Below are 16806 nucleotides of genomic sequence, written 5' to 3'. Positions count from 1 at the left end.
ACCTTGTGACTGTGGTCCCACCTGGATCTCACCTGGATCTGGTGGCTCTGGTTCCATATGGGGCTCTCCTGGACCTGGTTCCTGTGGTCTCCATCTGGCCTCACCTGGAACACAATGACTCTGATCCATATTTGGGCCTCTCCTGCACCCGTTGACTATGGTCCTTACATGGGCATCATTGGGACCTCGATACTCTCTTATATACCTGGGCCTCACCTGGACCTGGTGACTTTGGTCCCACCCGGGCCTCTACTGGATGAGGTGACTGGTTCCCACAGGGACCTCACCTGGACCTGGTGACTCAGGTCCTCATATGGGCATCATGGTACCTAGTTTCTCAGTTCCACATCGGGGCCTCACCTGTACCTAGTGATTCTCGTCCCCCTCTGGACGTCACCGTGACGTGGTGACTCTGGTCCCCACCTGGATATCACCAGAACCGGGTGGCTCTGGTCCCCCTCTGGGACTCACCCGGATATGGGGACACTGGTCCTCAACTGGGCCTCAATAGGACCTGGTGAATCTACTCCTCACTTAGGCGTCGTCTGGACCTTGTGACACTTTTCCCACCTGGCATCAATGGGACATTGCTACTCTGTTCCCCACCTGGGCCTCACCTGGACATGATAACTTTGCTCCACTCTTTGGCCTCAACTGGTCCTGATGACTCTGGTCCCCCCACCTAGGCCTCAATCTGGACCTGGTGACTGTGGTCCCCACCTGGGTCTCACCTGGACCTGGTGACTCTCGTTCCCAGGTGAACCACACCTGGACCTGGTGACTGTGGTGTTCTTGTATACTCACATGTACCTGGTGACTCCCGTCCCCACTAGGGCCTCACCTGGATCTGGTTACTCTGGCCCGACGGTTGGCCTCACCTGGACCTGGTGAGTGGGGTTGCCACCTAGGCCTCACACATAGCTGGTGACTCAGGTCCCCACGTGAGCCTCTTGGACCTGGTGAATCTGGTCCTTACCTGGTCCTTTCCTAGACCCGGGGACTCTAACCCCACCTGGGCCTCACCTGGACCTGGTGAATCTGGTCCCCATCTGGTTCTCACCCAGGTCTGGTGACTTTGTTCCCCACCTGGACCTGATGGCTGTGAACTCTCTCTTGGCCTCACCTGCAACTGGTGAGTCTGATTCTATCTGGGCCTCACCCAGATCTGGTGTCTCTGGTCCTCACTTGGGCATCATTGGTACCTGGTGACTCTGTTCCACACCTGAGCCTCACCTGGACCCGATGACTCTGGGACCACTCTGGGCCTCCACCTGACCTGGTGACTCTCGTCCCCATCTGGATATCACCTGGACCAGATGATTCTCTTACCCTTCTAAGGCTCAAGCAGATATGGTGAAACTGGTCCTCAACTGGGCCTCACCTGGACCTAGTGAATATGCTCCATCTGGGCCTTATTTGGACCTGGTGACTCTGGTCCCTACCTGGGCTCATCGGGACATGGTTCCACTGCATTGCCTGCAGATTGGCCTCATCTGGACCTGGCAAATCTGGTCCCAACCTGAGCATCACCAGGACATGGTTCCTCTGCATGGCCTGCAGGTTGGCCTCACTTGGACCTGGTAAGTGGGGTTGCCACCTGGGCCTCCCCCATACCTTGTGACACAGGGCCCCACGTGGGCCTCTCTTTGACATAGTGAATCTGGTCCTTACCTGGTCCTCACTCGGAACTAGTAAGTCTGGACACAACATGGGAATCATCTGGACCTGGTGAATCTGGTCCCCATTGGGCCTCACCCAGTCCTGGTGACTTTGTTCCCCACCTGGACCTGATTGCTGTGGACTCCTTTGGGCCTCACCTGGAACGGGTGACTCTGATCGTAACTGGGACTCACCCAGATCTGGTGAATCTGGTCCTCACCTGTGGACCATTATGAACTGGATACTCTGTTCCACACCTGAGACTCACCTGGACATGATGAAGCTGGGTCCCCTCTGGGCCACAGCCTGACATGGTGACTCAGGTCCCCATCTGGATATCACCAGAATCGGGTGACTCTGTTCCCCCTCTGGGACTCACCCGGAGCTGGGACACTGGTCCTCAACTGGGCACAACTGGACCTGGTGAATATACTCCTCACTTAGGTCTCGTCTGGACCTTGTGACACTTTTCCCACCTGGCATCAATGGGACATGGTTACTCTGTTCCCTCTGAGCCTCACCTGGACATGATAACTTTGCTCCACACTTTGACCTCAACTGGTCTTGATGACTCTGATCCCCGCACCTAGGCCTCAAACTGAACCTAGTGACTGTGGTCCCCACCTGGGTCACACCTGGACCTGGTGACTGTGGTCCCCACATGGGTCTCACCTGGACCTGGTGGTCTCGTTCCTACATGAACCACGCCTGGACCTGGTGACTCTGGCGTTCTTGTAGACTAACTTTTACCTGGTGAATCCGGTCCCCACTAGGGACTCACGTGGATCTGGTGACTCTGGCCTGCAGGTTGGTCTCACCAGGACCTGGTGAGTGGGGTTGCCACCTGGGCCTCACCCATACCTGGTGACTCAAGTCCCTACGTGGGCCCCTTGGACCTGGTGTATCTTGTCCTTACCCGGTCCTCTCCTAGACCCGGGGACTCTTGTCACCACCTGGGCCTCACCTGGACCTGGTGAATCTGGTCCCCATCTGGGCCTCACCCAGTCCTGGTGACTTTGTTCCCCACCTGGACCTGATTGCTGTGCCCTTTCTTGGCCTCACCTGGACTGGTGAGTCTGATCCTATCTGTGCGTCACCCAGACCGGGTGACTCTTGTCCTCACCTGGGCATCATTGGTACCTGGTGACTCTGTACCACACCTGAGCCTCACCTGGAAATGTTGACTGTGGAACCGCTCTGGGCCTCACCCTGACCTAGTGACTCTGGTCCCCATCTGGATGTCACATGGACAAGGTGATTCTGGTACCCCCTAGGCCTCAAAAAACAGATCTGGTGACTCTGGTCTTCAAAGGGGACTCACCTGTACCTAGTGAATATGCTCCATCTGGGCCTCATATGGACCTGGTGTCTCAGGTCCCTACCTGGTCATCATCGGGATTGGTTCCACTGCATGGCCTGCAGGTTGTCCTCACCTGGACCTGGTAACTCTGTTCCCTACTAAGGCATCATCGGGACATGGTTCCTCTTCATGGCCTGCAGGTTGGCCTCACCTGGACCTGGTGAGTGGGGTGGTAATCTGCGCCTCACACATACATTGTGACACAGGTCCCCACGTGGATCTCACTTGGACCTGGTGAATCTCGTCCTTAACTGGTCCTCACCCGGAACTGGTAACTCTGGTCCACACCTGGGAATAACCTGGACCTTGTGAATCTGGTCCCCATCTTGGCCTCACCCAGTCCTGGTGACTTTGTTCCCCACCTGAACCTGATTGCTGTGTACACCTTCTTGGCCTCACCTGGAACTGGTGACTCTGATCCTAACTGGGCCTCATCCAGATCTGGTGACTCTGGTCCTCACCTGTGGACCATTATGACCCGGATACTCTTTTCCACACCTGAGAGTCACTTGGTCATGATGACTCTGTGTCCCCTCTGGGCCTCACCCTGACATGGTGACTCTGCTCCACATCTGGATGTCACCTAGACCAGGTGAATCTGGTACCCCTCTAGGCCTCAACTAGACCGGGTGATCTGGACCTCAACTGGGCCTCACCGGGACCTAGTGAATATACTCCCCACCTGCGCCTCATCTGGACGTGGTTACTCGGGTTCTACCTGGGCATCATCGGGACAATGTTACTCTATGCCCGACTGGGACTGACCTGATCCTGGTAACTCTGGTCCTGACTTTGGCATCTTCTCTACCGGGTGACTCTGGCTCCACCTGGGCCTCACCTGTAACTGGTGACTCTGATCCTAAGCATGGCCTCACCTGACCTGGTGACTGTGGTTCCCATCGGGACCTCACCTGCACCTCATGTCTCTGGTCCCACCTGGTCCTCACCAGGACCTGGTGTCTCTGGTACCCACCTTGGTAGCATCAGGATATGGTTACACTCTTCACTAACAGTGACCCAGCCGGACCTATTAACTCTGGTCTTCACCTGGGGCACTCCTGGACATGGTGACACTGGTACCCACTTGGGTCTGACCTGAACATGGTGAGTCGGATCCCCGCCTGGTCCTCACCTGTCACTGGTGATTCTCATTCCCACATGAACATCATGTGGACCTGGTGGCTGCAGTTTTTCTAGCTTCTCATATACCTCGTGACTCTGGTCCCCACCAGGGCCTCACCGGGACCTGGTGAGTGTGGTTGCCACCTGCACCTCACCTGGACCTGGTGATTCTGGTCTGCACCTGAGACTACCCTGGATCTGGTACTGTAGTCCCCACCTGGGCTTCACCTGGATTTCGGGACTCCGGTCCCATCTGGGACTCACCTGGCACTGTTGACTATCGTCCTCAACTGGGCAAATTTGGGACCCGGTGACTGTGTTCCACAACTGGACCTCACCTAGATCAGGTGACTCTGGTCCCCCTCTGGGTCTCACCGTGCCGTAGTGACTGTGAACCCCACTTTAGCATGACTTGGACCTGTTGACCCTGGTTGCCACCTGCGCCTGACCTCGAACTGTTGACACTGGTTCTTTCAAGGGCGTCCCCTGGACATGGTGATCCTGGTGCCCACATGGGCCTCACCTGGACCTGGTGACTCTTGTCACCACCGGGAACTCACCTGGACCTGCTTACTGTGTTCCACACCTGGGCCTCAAGTAGACCTGTTGACCATGGTCCCCAAGCCGGCCTCACATGGACCTGTTGCCTCTGATCCCCACCGGGGCTTCACGTATACCTGGCAACTCTGGTCCTCACATTCACCTCATCTGGACCTAGTGACTCTGATCCCCACCTGGGCTTCACCTGGATCTGATGACTCTGGTCCCCACCTGGACTTCACCTGGATCTGGTGACTCTGGTCCCCACCTGGACCTGACCTGAATCTGGTGACTCTGGTCCTCAGTTTGGCCTCACCTGGACCTGGTGAGTGGGGTTGCCACCTGGACCTCACCCATACCTGGTGACTCAGGTCCCCACTTGGGCCTCTTGGACCTGGTGAATCTGGTAATTCTGGTCACCACCAGGGAATCCCGTGGACCTGGAGAATCTGGTCGCCATCTGGGCCTCACCCAGTCCTGGTGACTTTGCTCCCCACCTGGACCTGATAGCTGTGGACTCCTTTTGGGCCTCACCTGGAACTGCTGAGTCTGAACCTAACTGGGCCTCATCCAGATCTGGTGACTCTGGTCCTCACCTGCGGACCACTATGACCTGGATACTCTGTTCCACACCTGAGCCTCACCTGGACATAATGACTCTGGATCCTCTCTGGGCCTCACTCTGACATGGTGACTCTGGTCCCCATCTGGATGTCACCTAGACCAGGTGAATCTGGTACCCCTGTCGGCCTCAACCAGACCTGGTGACTCTGGTCCTCAACTGGGCCTCACCTGGACCTAGGGAACATGCTCCTCACCTGCGCCTCATCTGGACGTGGTTACTCGGGTACTACCTGGGCATCCTCGGGACATGGTTACTCTATTCCCCAATGGGACTGACCTGATCCTAGTAACTCTGGTCCTGTCTTTGGCCTCTTTTGTACCAGGTCACTCTGGCTCCACCTGGGCCTCACCTGTAACTGGTAACTCTGATCCTAAGCATGGCCTCACCTGACCTGGTGACTGTGGTTCCCATCGGGATCTTACCTGGACCTCATGTCTCTGGTCCCCCCTGGGCCTCACCAGGACCTGGTGTCTCCGGTACACACCTGGGTAGCATTAGGATAGGTTACACTGTTCACTAACATGACCCAGCCGGACCTATTTACTCTGGTCTTCACCTGGGCCACACCTGGACATGGTGACACTGGATCCCACCTGGGTCTCAACTTGACATAGTGAGTCAGATACCCACCTGGTCCTCTAGTGTAACTGCTGATTCTCCGGCCCACATGGACATCATGTGGACCTGGTGGCTGCAGTGTTTCTAGCTTCTCATGTACCTTGTACTCTGGTCCCCGCCAGGGCCTCACTGGGTCCTGGGGAATGTTGTTGCCACCTGCATCTCACTTGGACCTGGTGATTATGGTCTGCAACTGAGACTACCCTGGATCTACTGACTGTGGTCCCCATCTGGGCTTCACCTGGATATTTGGACTACGGTCGCATCTGGGCCTCACCTGGCCCTGTTGACTATCGTCCTCAACTGGGCAAAATTGGGACCCGGTGACTGTGTTCCAAAACTGGACGTCACCTGGACCAGGTGACTCTGGTCCCCCTCTGGGTCTCACCGTGCCTAGTGACTGTGAACCCCACGTTGGCCTGACTTGGACCTGCTGACCCTGGTTGCCACCTGCGTCTAACCTCGAACTGTTGACTCTGGTATTTTCAAGGGCCTCCCCTGTACCTTGTGATCCTGTTCCCCACCTGGGCCTCACCTGGACATGGTGACTCTTGTCGCCACCGGGGACTCACCAGGACCTGCTTACTGTGTTCCACACCTGGGCCTCAAGTAGACCTGTTGACCATGGTCCCCAAGCCGGTCTCACATGGACCTGTTGCCTCTGATCCCCACCGGGGCCTCAAGTGTACCTGGGAACTCTGGTCCTCACCTGGGCCTCATCTGGTCCTAGAGACTCTGGTCTCCACCTGGGCTTCACCTGGATCTGGTGACTCAGGTCCCCACCTGGACTTACCTGGATCCGTTGATACTGGTCCCCACCTGGACCTCTCCTGGACCTGGTGACTCTCTTTCCAACATGGACCTCACATGGATCTGGTGACTCTGGTCCTCAGTTTGGCCTCACCTGGACCTGGTGTCTCTCGTCCCCACTTGAACCTAACTCAGAACTGCTGAATATTGCCCCAACCTGGCCACATCCATACCTGGTGACTCTTGTCCCCACCTTTGCCTCAATTCCACCTGATGAATCTGGTCCTCACGTTTGCCTCACATGGACCTGGCACTCAGTTGGACCTGGGACTTAGCTGGATAGAGTGGATCTGGTTCCCACAAGGGGTCACCTGATACTGGTGACTGTGGTTTTATTCTATGCCTCATCAGGACCTAGTGATTCTGTTCCCCATCTGGGCCTGCATGGCCCTAGTGACTCTGGTACTCATCCAGGCATCATTGCGACCTGGATACTCTATTCCACACTTGGCCTCACTTTGACCAGGGACCTCTGGTCCCATTCTGGGCCTCAAACTAATCTGGTAACTCTGGTTCCCCCTCTGGGCCTCACCCTTACCTGGTGACTCTGGTCACCCCTTTGGCTTCATTTGGGCCTGGTGAATCTGGTCCTTAGGTGGTCCGCACCTGGATCTGGTGACTGGTCGCCACCTGGACCTCTCCTGGACTTGGTGAATCATGTTGCCACCTGGGCCTCACTTGGACCTTGTGACTGTGGTCCCACCTGGACCTCACCTGGATCTGGGGGCTCTGGTTCCCATTTGGGGCTCTCCTGGACCTGGTTCCTGTTGTCTCCATCTGGCCTATCCTGGAACACAATGACTCTGATCCATATTTGTGCCTCTCCTGCACTTGTTGACTCTGGTCTTTACCTGGGCATCATTGGGACCTGGATACTCTCTTATATACCTTGGCCTCACCTGGACCTGGTGATAGAGGTCCCACCTTGGCCTCACCTGGATGAGGTGACTGGTTCCCACAGGGACCTCACCTGGTCCTGGTGACTCAGGTCCTCATATGGGCATCATGGGACCTGGTTTCTCAGTTCCACATAGGGGCCTCACCTGGACCTAATGATTCACCTTCCCCTCTGGGCCTCACCCTGACGTGGTGACTCTGGTCCCCACCTGGATATCACCATTACCGGGTGACTCTGGTCTCCCTCTGAGACTCAGCGGATCTGTGGACACTGGTTCTCAACTAGGCCTCAACAGGACCTGATGAATCTACTCTTCACTTAGGCCTCGTCTGACCTTGTGACTCTTTTCCCACCTGGCATCAATGGGACATTGTTACTCTGTTCCCCACCTGGGCCTCACCTGGACATGATAACTTTGCTCCATTCTTTGGCCTCAACTGGTCCTGATGACTCTCGTCCCCCCACCTCGGCCTCAATAGGGACCTGGTGACTGTGTTCCCCACCTGGGTCTCCCCTGGACCTGGTGACTCTCGTTCCTACATGAACCACACCTGGACTTGGTGACTGTGGTGTTCTTGTAGACTCACATTTCCCAGGTGACTCAGGTCCCCACTAGGGCCTCACCTCGATCCGGAGACTCTGGCCTGCAGGTTCGCCTCACCTGGACTTGGTGACTGGGGTTGACACCTGGGCGTCACCCATACCTGGTGACTCAGGTCCCCACGTGGGCCTCTTGACCTGGTGAATCTGGTCCTTACCTGGCCTCTCCCAGACCCAGGGACTCTGGTCACCACCGGACCTCACCTGAACCTGGTGATTCTGGTCCCCATCTGGGCCTCACCCAGTCCTGGTGACTTTGTTCCCCACCTGGACCTGATTGCTGTGGACTCTTTCTTGGCCTCACCTGGAACTGGTGACTCTGATTTTATCTGCGCGTCACCCAGATCTGGTGACTCTGGGCCTCACCTGGGCATCATTGGTACCTGGTGACTCTGTTCCACGCCTGAGCCTAACCTGGACATGATGACTCTGGAACCACACTGGGCCTCTCCCTGACCTGATGCCTCTGGTCCCCATCGGGATGTCACCTGGACGATGTGATTCTGGTACCCCTCTAAGCCTCAACCAGATCTGGTGACAGTGGTCCTCAACTGGGCCTCACTGGACCTAGTGAATATGCTCCATCTGGGTCTCATTTGGACCTGGTGACTCTAGTCCCTATCTGGGCATCATCGGGACATGGTTCCTCTGCATGGCCTGCAGTTTGGCCTCACCTGGACCTGGGGAGTGGGGTTGCCACCTGGGCGTCACCCATGCTTGGTGACACAGGTACCGACGTGGGCCTCACTTGGACCTGGTGAATCTGGTCCTTACCTGGTCCTCACCCGGAACTGGTAACTCTGGTCACCACCTGGGAATCACCTGTACCTGGTGAATCTGGTCCCCATCTGGGCCTCACACAGTCCTCGTGACTTTGTTCCCCACCTGGACCTGATTGCTGTGGACTCCTTCTTGGCCTCACCTGGAACTGGTGACTCTGATCCTACCTGGGCCTCACCCAGATCTGGTGACTCTGGTCCTCACCTGTGGACCATTATGACCTGGATCTCTGTTCCACACCTGAGCCTCACCTGGACATGATGACTATGGATCCCCTCTGGGCCTCACCCTGACATGGTGACTCTGCTCCACATATGGATGTCACCTAGACCAGGTGAATCTGGTACCCGTGTCGGCCTCAACTAGACCTGGAGATTCTGGTCCTCAAGTGCGCCTCACGGAGACCTAGAGAATATGCTCCCCACCTGCTCCTCATCTGCACCTGGTGACTCTAGTTCTACCTGGGCATCATCGGGACATGGTTACTCTATTCCCCACTGGGACTGACCTGATCCTGGTAACTCTGGTCCTGACTTTGGCCTCTTCTGTACCAGGTGACTCTGGCTCCACCTGGGCCTCACCTGTAACTGGTGACTCTGATCCTAAGCATGGCCTCACCTGACCTGGTGACTGTCGTTCCCATCGGGACCTCTTCTGGACCTCATATCTCTGGGCCCACCTGGGCCTCACCAGGACCTGGTTTCTCTGGTTCCCACCTGGGTAGCATCAGGATATGGTGACCCTGTTCACTAACAGTGACCCAGCCGGACCTATTAACTCTGGTCTTCACCTGGGCCACACCTGGACATGGTGACACTGGTTCCCACCTGGGACTCACCTGGACATGGTGAGTCGGATCCCCACCTGGTCCTCACCTGTAACTGGTGATTTTCATTCCCACATGGACATAATGTGGACCTTGTGGCTGCAGTGTTTCTAGCTTCTCATGTACCTCGTGACTCTGATCCCCACCAGGGACTCACCGGGTCCTGGTGAGTTTGGTTTCACCTGCACCTCACCTGGACCTGGTGATTCTGGTCTGCACCTGAGACTACCCTGGATCTGGTGACTGTGGTCCCCACCTGGGATTCACATGGATTTCGGGACTCCGGTCCCCATCTGGGCCTCACCTGGCCCTGTTGACCATGGGCCTCAACTGGGCAAAATTGGGACCCGTTGACTGTGTTCCACAACTGGACCTCACCTGGACCAGGTCACTCTGGTCCCCCTCTGGGTCACACGTGCCCTAGTGACTGTGAACCCCACTTTGGAATGACTTGGCCCTGCTGACCCTGGTTGCCACCTGCGACTGACCTCGAACTGTAGACTCTGGTTCTTTCAAGGGCCTCCACTGTACCTGGTGATTCTGGTCCCCACCTGCGCCTGTTGATTCTGGTCCTCAGTTTGGCCTCACCTGGACCTGTTGACTCTTGTCACCACTTTGACCTAACTCAGAACTTCTGAATCTTGCCCCACCTAGGCCGCACCCAGACCTGGTGACTCTTGTCCCCAGCTATGCCTCAATTCGACCTGATGAATCTGGTCCTCACGTGGGTCTCACATGGACCTGGGACTCAGCTGGATAGAGTGGCTCTGGGTCCCACAAGGGGCTCACCTGATACTGCTGACTGTGGTCTTATTCTATGCCTCACCAGGACCTCGTGATTCTGTTCCCCATCTAGGCCTGCATGGCCCTTGTAACTCTGTTCCACACCCAGGCATCTTTGGGACCTGGATACTCTATTAAATACCTGGGCCTCACTCTGACCAGGGACCTCTGGTCCCATCTGGGCCTCAAACTAAACTGGTTACTCTGGTTCCCCCTCTGGGCCACACCCTTACATGGTGACTCTGGTCACCCCTTTGACTTCTTTTGGGCCTGGTGAATCTGGACCTTAGCTGGTCCGCACCTGAATGTGTTGACTGGTCGCCACCTGGCCCTCCCCTGGACTTGGTGAATCCTGTTGCCAATTGCGCCTAAACTGGACCTTGTGACTGTGTTACCACCTGGACCTCACATGGATCTGGTGGCTCTGGTTCCCATATTGGGCTCTCCTTGACCTGGTTCGTGTGGTCCGATCTGGCCTCACCTGGACAACAATGACTCTGATCCATATTTGGGCCTATCCTGGATCTGTCTCTGGTCCTTACCTGGCCTCATTGGGACCTGGATACTCACTTATATACCTGGGCCTCACCTGGACCTGGTGACTGTGGTCCCACTGGCCTCACTTGGACGAGGTGTCTGGTTCCCACAGGGACCTCACCTGGACCTGGTGACTCAGGTCCTCATATGGGCATCATGGTAACTGGTTTCTCAGTTCCACATCGGGGCCTCACCTGGACCTAGTGATTCTCGTCCCCCTCTGGGCCTCACCCTGACGTGGTGACTCTGGTCCCCGCTTGGATATCATCAGAACCGGGTGACTCTGGTCCCCCTCTGGGACTCACCTGGAAATGGGGACACTGGTCCTCAACTGGGCCTCAATAGGACCTGGTGAATCTACTCCTCACTTAGGCATCGTCTGGACCTTGTGACTCATTTCCCACCTGGCATCAATGCTCCACTCTTTGGCCTCAACTTGTCCTGATGTTTCTGGTCCCCCACCTAGGCCTCAATCTGGACCTAGTGACTGTGGTCCCCACCTGGGTCTCACCTGGACCTGGTGACTCTCGTTCCCAGATGAACCACACCTGGACCTGGTGACTGTGGTGTTCTTGTATACTCACATGTACCTGGTGACTCCAGTCCCCTCTAGGGCCTCACCTGGATCTGGTGACTCTGGCCCGCCGGTTGGCCTCACCTAGACCTGGTGAGTGGGGTTGCCCCCTAGGCCTCACACATAGCTGGTGACTCAGGTCCCCACGTGAGCCTCTTGGACCTGGTGAATCTGGTCCTTACCTGGTCCTTTCCCAGACCCGGGGACTCTATCCTCCCCTGGGCCTCAACTGGACCTGGTGAATCTGGTCCCCATCATGGTCTCACCCAGGTCTGGTGACTTTGTTCCCCACCTGGACCTGATTGCTGTGAACTCTTTCTTGGCCTCACCTGCAACTGGTGACTCTGATCCTATCTGTGCCTCACCCAGATCTGGTGACTCTGGTTCACTTGGGCATCATTGGTACCTGGTGACTCTCTTCCACACCTGAGCCTCACCTGGACCCGATGACTCTGGAACCACTCTGGGCCTCCCCCTGATCTGGTGACTCTGGTCCCCATCTGGATATCACCTGGACCAGGTGATTCTGGTACCCTTCTAAGACTCAAGTAGATATGGTGAAACTGGTCCTCAACTGGGCCTCACCTGGACCTAGTGAATATGCTCCAACTGGGCCTTATTTGGACCTGGTGACTCTGGTCCCTACCTGGGCATCATCGCGACATGGTTCCACTGCATGGCCTGCAGGTTGGCCTCACTTGGACCTGGTAAGTCTGGTCCCTACATGGTCATCATCGGGACATGTGCCCTCTGCACGGCCTGCAGGTTGGCCTCACCTGGACCTTGACACTGGCGCTGCCACCTGGGCCTCACCTATGCCTGGTGACACAGGTCCCCACGTGTGTCTCACTTGGACCTGGTGAATCTTGTCCTTACCTGGTCCTCACCCGGAACTGGTATCTGGTCACCACCTGTATATAACCTGGACCTTGTGTATCTGGTTTCATCTAGGCCTCACCCAGTCCTGGTGACTTTGTTCCCCACCTGGACCTGATTTCTGTGGACTCCTTCTTGGCCTCACCTGGAACTGGTGACTCTGGTCCCCACCTGGACCTCTCCCGGACCTGATGACTTTCTTTCAAACATGGACCTCACATGGATCTGGTGACTCTGGTACTCAGTTAGGCCTCACCTGGAACTGGCGTCTCTCGTCCCCACTTTGACCTAACTCACAACTGCTGAATCTAGCCCAACTTAGGCTGCACCCAGATCTGGTGACTTTTGTCCCCAGCTATGCCTCAATTCGACCTAATGAATCTGGTCCTCACGGGAGCCTCACCTGGACCTGGGACTCAGCTGGATAGAGTGGCTCTGTTTCCCGCAAGGGGCTCAGCTGACACTGCTGACTGTGGTCTTATTGTATGCCTCACCAGGACCTAATGATTATGTTCGCCATCTGGGCCTGCATGGCCCTAGTGACTCTGGTCCTCACCCAGGCATCATTGGGACCTGGATACTCTATTCCACACCTGGGCCTCACTCTGACCAGGGACCTATGGACCCATTCTGGGCCTCAAACTAAACTGGTTACTCTGGTACCCCCTCAGGGCTTCACCCTAACCTGGTGACTCTGGTCACCACTTTTGCTTCAATTGGGCCTGGTGAATCTGGTCCTTAGCTGGTTCTCACCTGGATTTGGTGACTGGTCTCCACCTGGGCCTCATCTGGACTTGGTGAATACTGTTGCCATCTGCGCCTCACCTGGACCTTGTGACTGTGGCCCACCTGGAACTCACCTGAATCTGGTGGCTCTGTTTCCCATATGGAGCTCTCCAGATCCTGGTTCCTGTGGTCTCTATGTGGCCTCACCTGGAACACAATGACTCTGATCCATATTTGGGCCTCTCCTGGACCTGTTGACTCTGGTCCTTACGGGGCATCATTGGGACCTCGATACTCTCTTATATACCTCGGCCTCACCTGGACCTGGTGACTTTGGTCCCATCCGGGCCTCACGTGGATGAGGTGACTGGTTCCCACAGGGACCTCACCTGGACCTGGTGACTCAGGTCCTCATATGGGCATCATGGGACCTGGTTCTCAGTTCCTCATTGGGGCCTCACCTGGACCTAGTGATTCTCGTACCCCTCAGGGCCTCACACTGACGTGGTGACTCTGGTCCCAACCTGGATATCACCAGATCCGGGTGACTCTGGTCCCCCTCTGGGACTCACCCTGAGATGGGGACACTGGTCCTCAACTGGCCCTCAATAGGACCTGGTGAATCTACTCCTCACTTAGGCATCGTCTGGACCTTGTGACTTTTTCCCACCTGGCATTAATGGGACATTGTTACCCTGTTCCCCACCTGGGCCTCACCTGGACATAGTAACTTTGCTCCACTCTTTGGCCTCAACTGCTCCTGATGACTCTGGTCCTCCCACCTAGGCCTCAATCTGGACCTGGTGACTGTGGTCCCCACCTGGGTCTCACCTGGACCTGGTGACTCTCGTTCCCACATGAACCACACCTGGCCCTAGTGACTGTGGTGTTCTTGTAGACTCACATTTACATGGTGACTCCAGTCCCCATTAGGGCCTCACCTGGTTCTGGTGACTCTGGCCTGTAGGTTTTCCTCACCTGGACCTGGTGAGTGGGGTTGCCACCTGGGCCTCACCCATACATGGTGACTCAGGTCTCCACTAGGGCCTCCTGGACCTGGTGAATCTGGTAATTCTAGTCACCACCTGGGAATGACCTGGACCTAGAGAATCTGGTCGCCATCTGGGCCTCACCCAGTCCTGGTGACTTTGTTCCCCACCTGGACCTGATTGCTGTGGACTCCTTTTGGGCCTCACCTGGAACTGGTGACTCTGATCCTAACTGGGCCTCACCCAGATATGGTGACTCTGGTCGTCACCTGTGGACCACTATGACCTGGATACTCTGTTCCACACCTGAGCCTCACCTGGACATGATGACTCTGGATCCTCTCTGGGCCTCACTCTGACATGGTGACTCTGGTCCCCATCTGGATGTCACCTAGACCAGGTGAATCTGGGATCCCTGTCAGCCTCAACCAGACCTGGTGACTCTGGTCCTCAACTGGGCCTCACCTGGACCTAGTGAACATTCTCCCCACCTGCGACTTATCTGGACGTGGTGACTCGGGTTCTACCTGGGCATCACCGGGACATGGTTACTCTATTCCCCAATGGGACTGACCTGATCCTAGGAACTCTGGTCCTGACTTTGTCCTCTTCTGTACCAGGTCACTCTGGCTCCACCTGTGCCTCACCTGTAACTGGTAACTCTGATCCTAAGCATGGCCTCACCTGACCTTGTGACTGCGGTTCCCATCGGGATCTTACCTGGACCTCATGTCTCTGGTCCCACCTGGGCCTCACCAGGACCTGGTGTCTACGGTACCCACCTGGGTAGCATCAGGATATGGTTACACTCTTCACTAACAGTGACCAGCTGGACCTATTGACTCTGGTCTTCACCTGGGCCACACCTGGACATGGTGACACTGGATCTCACCTCGGTCTCAAATTGACATGGTGAGTCGGATCCCCGCCTGGTCCTCATGTGTAAGTGCTGATTCTCCGGCCCACATGGACATCATGTGGACCTGGTGGCTGCAGTGTTTCTAGCTTCTCATGTACCTTGTTACTCTGGTCCCCGCCAGGGCCTCACTGGGTCTGGGGAACGTGGTTGCCACCTGCACCTCACTTGGACCTGGTGATTATGGTCTGCACCTGAGACTACCCTGGATCTGCTGTCTCTGGTCCCCACCTGGGCTTCACCTGGATATTTGGACTCCGGTCCCCATCTGGGTTTACCTGGCCCTGTTGACAATGGACCTCAACTGGGCAAAATTGGGACCCGGTGACTGTGTTCCAAAACTGGACCTCAAATGGACCAGGTGACTCCGGTCCCCCTCTGGGTCTCACCGTGCCTAGTGACTGTGAACCCCACGTTGGCCTGACTTGGACCTGCTGACCCTGGTTGCCACCTGCGTCTAACCTCGAACTGTTGACTCTGGTTCTTTCAAGGGCCCCCCCCATACCTGGTGATCCTGGTCCGCACCTGGGCCTCCCCTGGACGTGGTGACTCTTGTCACCACCGGGGACTCACCTGGACCTGCTTACTGTGTTCCACACCTGGCCCTCAAGTAGACCTGTTGACCATGGTCCCCAATACGGCCTCACATGGACCTGTTGCCTCTGATCCCCACCGGGGCCTCACGTGTACCTGGTAACTCTGGTCCTCACCTGGGCCTCATCTGGACATAGTGACTCTGGTCCCCACCTGGGCTTCACCTGTATCTGGTGACTCTGGTCCCCACCTGGGCATCATCAGGACATGGTTCCACTGCAAGGGCGGCAGGTTGGCCTCACCTGGACCAGGTAACTCTGGTCCCTACCTGGGCATCATCGGTAAACCGTTCCTCTGCATTGCATACAGGTTGGCCACACCTAGACCTGTTGAGTGGGGTTGACACCTGGGTCTCACCCATACCTGGTGACACAGGTCCCCACGTGGGCCTCACTTCGACCTGGTGAATCTGGTCCTTACCTGGTCCTCACCCGGAACTGGTAACTCTGATCACCACCTGGGCCTCACCTGGGCCTGGAGAATCTGGTCCCCATCTGGGCCTCACCCAGTCCTGTTGACTTTGTTACCCACCTGGCCCTGATTGCTGTGGACCCCTTCTTGTCCTCACCTGGAACTTGTGACTCTGATCCTAACTGGGCCTCACCCAGATCTGGTGACTCTGGTCCTCACCTGTGGACCATTATGACCTGGATACTCTGTTCCACACCTGAACCTCACCTGGACATGATGACTCTGGATCCCCTCTGGGCCTCAGCCTGACATGGGGACTCTGGTCCCCATCTGGATGTCACCCAAACCAGGTGGATCTGGTACCCCTCAAGGCCTCAACTTGACCTGGTGACTCTGGTCCTCAACTGGGCCTCACCGGGACCTAGTGGCTCTGTTCCCCACCTGAGATTCACCTGGATCTGGTGACTCGGGTCCTCACCTGGACTTCACCTGGATCTGGTGACTCTGTTCCCCACCTGGACCTATCCTGGACTTGGTGACTCTCTTTCCAACAAGAACCTCA

The sequence above is a fragment of the Canis aureus genome, chromosome 31 (assembly GCF_053574225.1).
Source record: "Canis aureus isolate CA01 chromosome 31, VMU_Caureus_v.1.0, whole genome shotgun sequence".
NCBI lineage: Eukaryota > Metazoa > Chordata > Mammalia > Carnivora > Canidae > Canis > Canis aureus.
Note: the sequence above shows the minus strand (reverse complement) of the source record.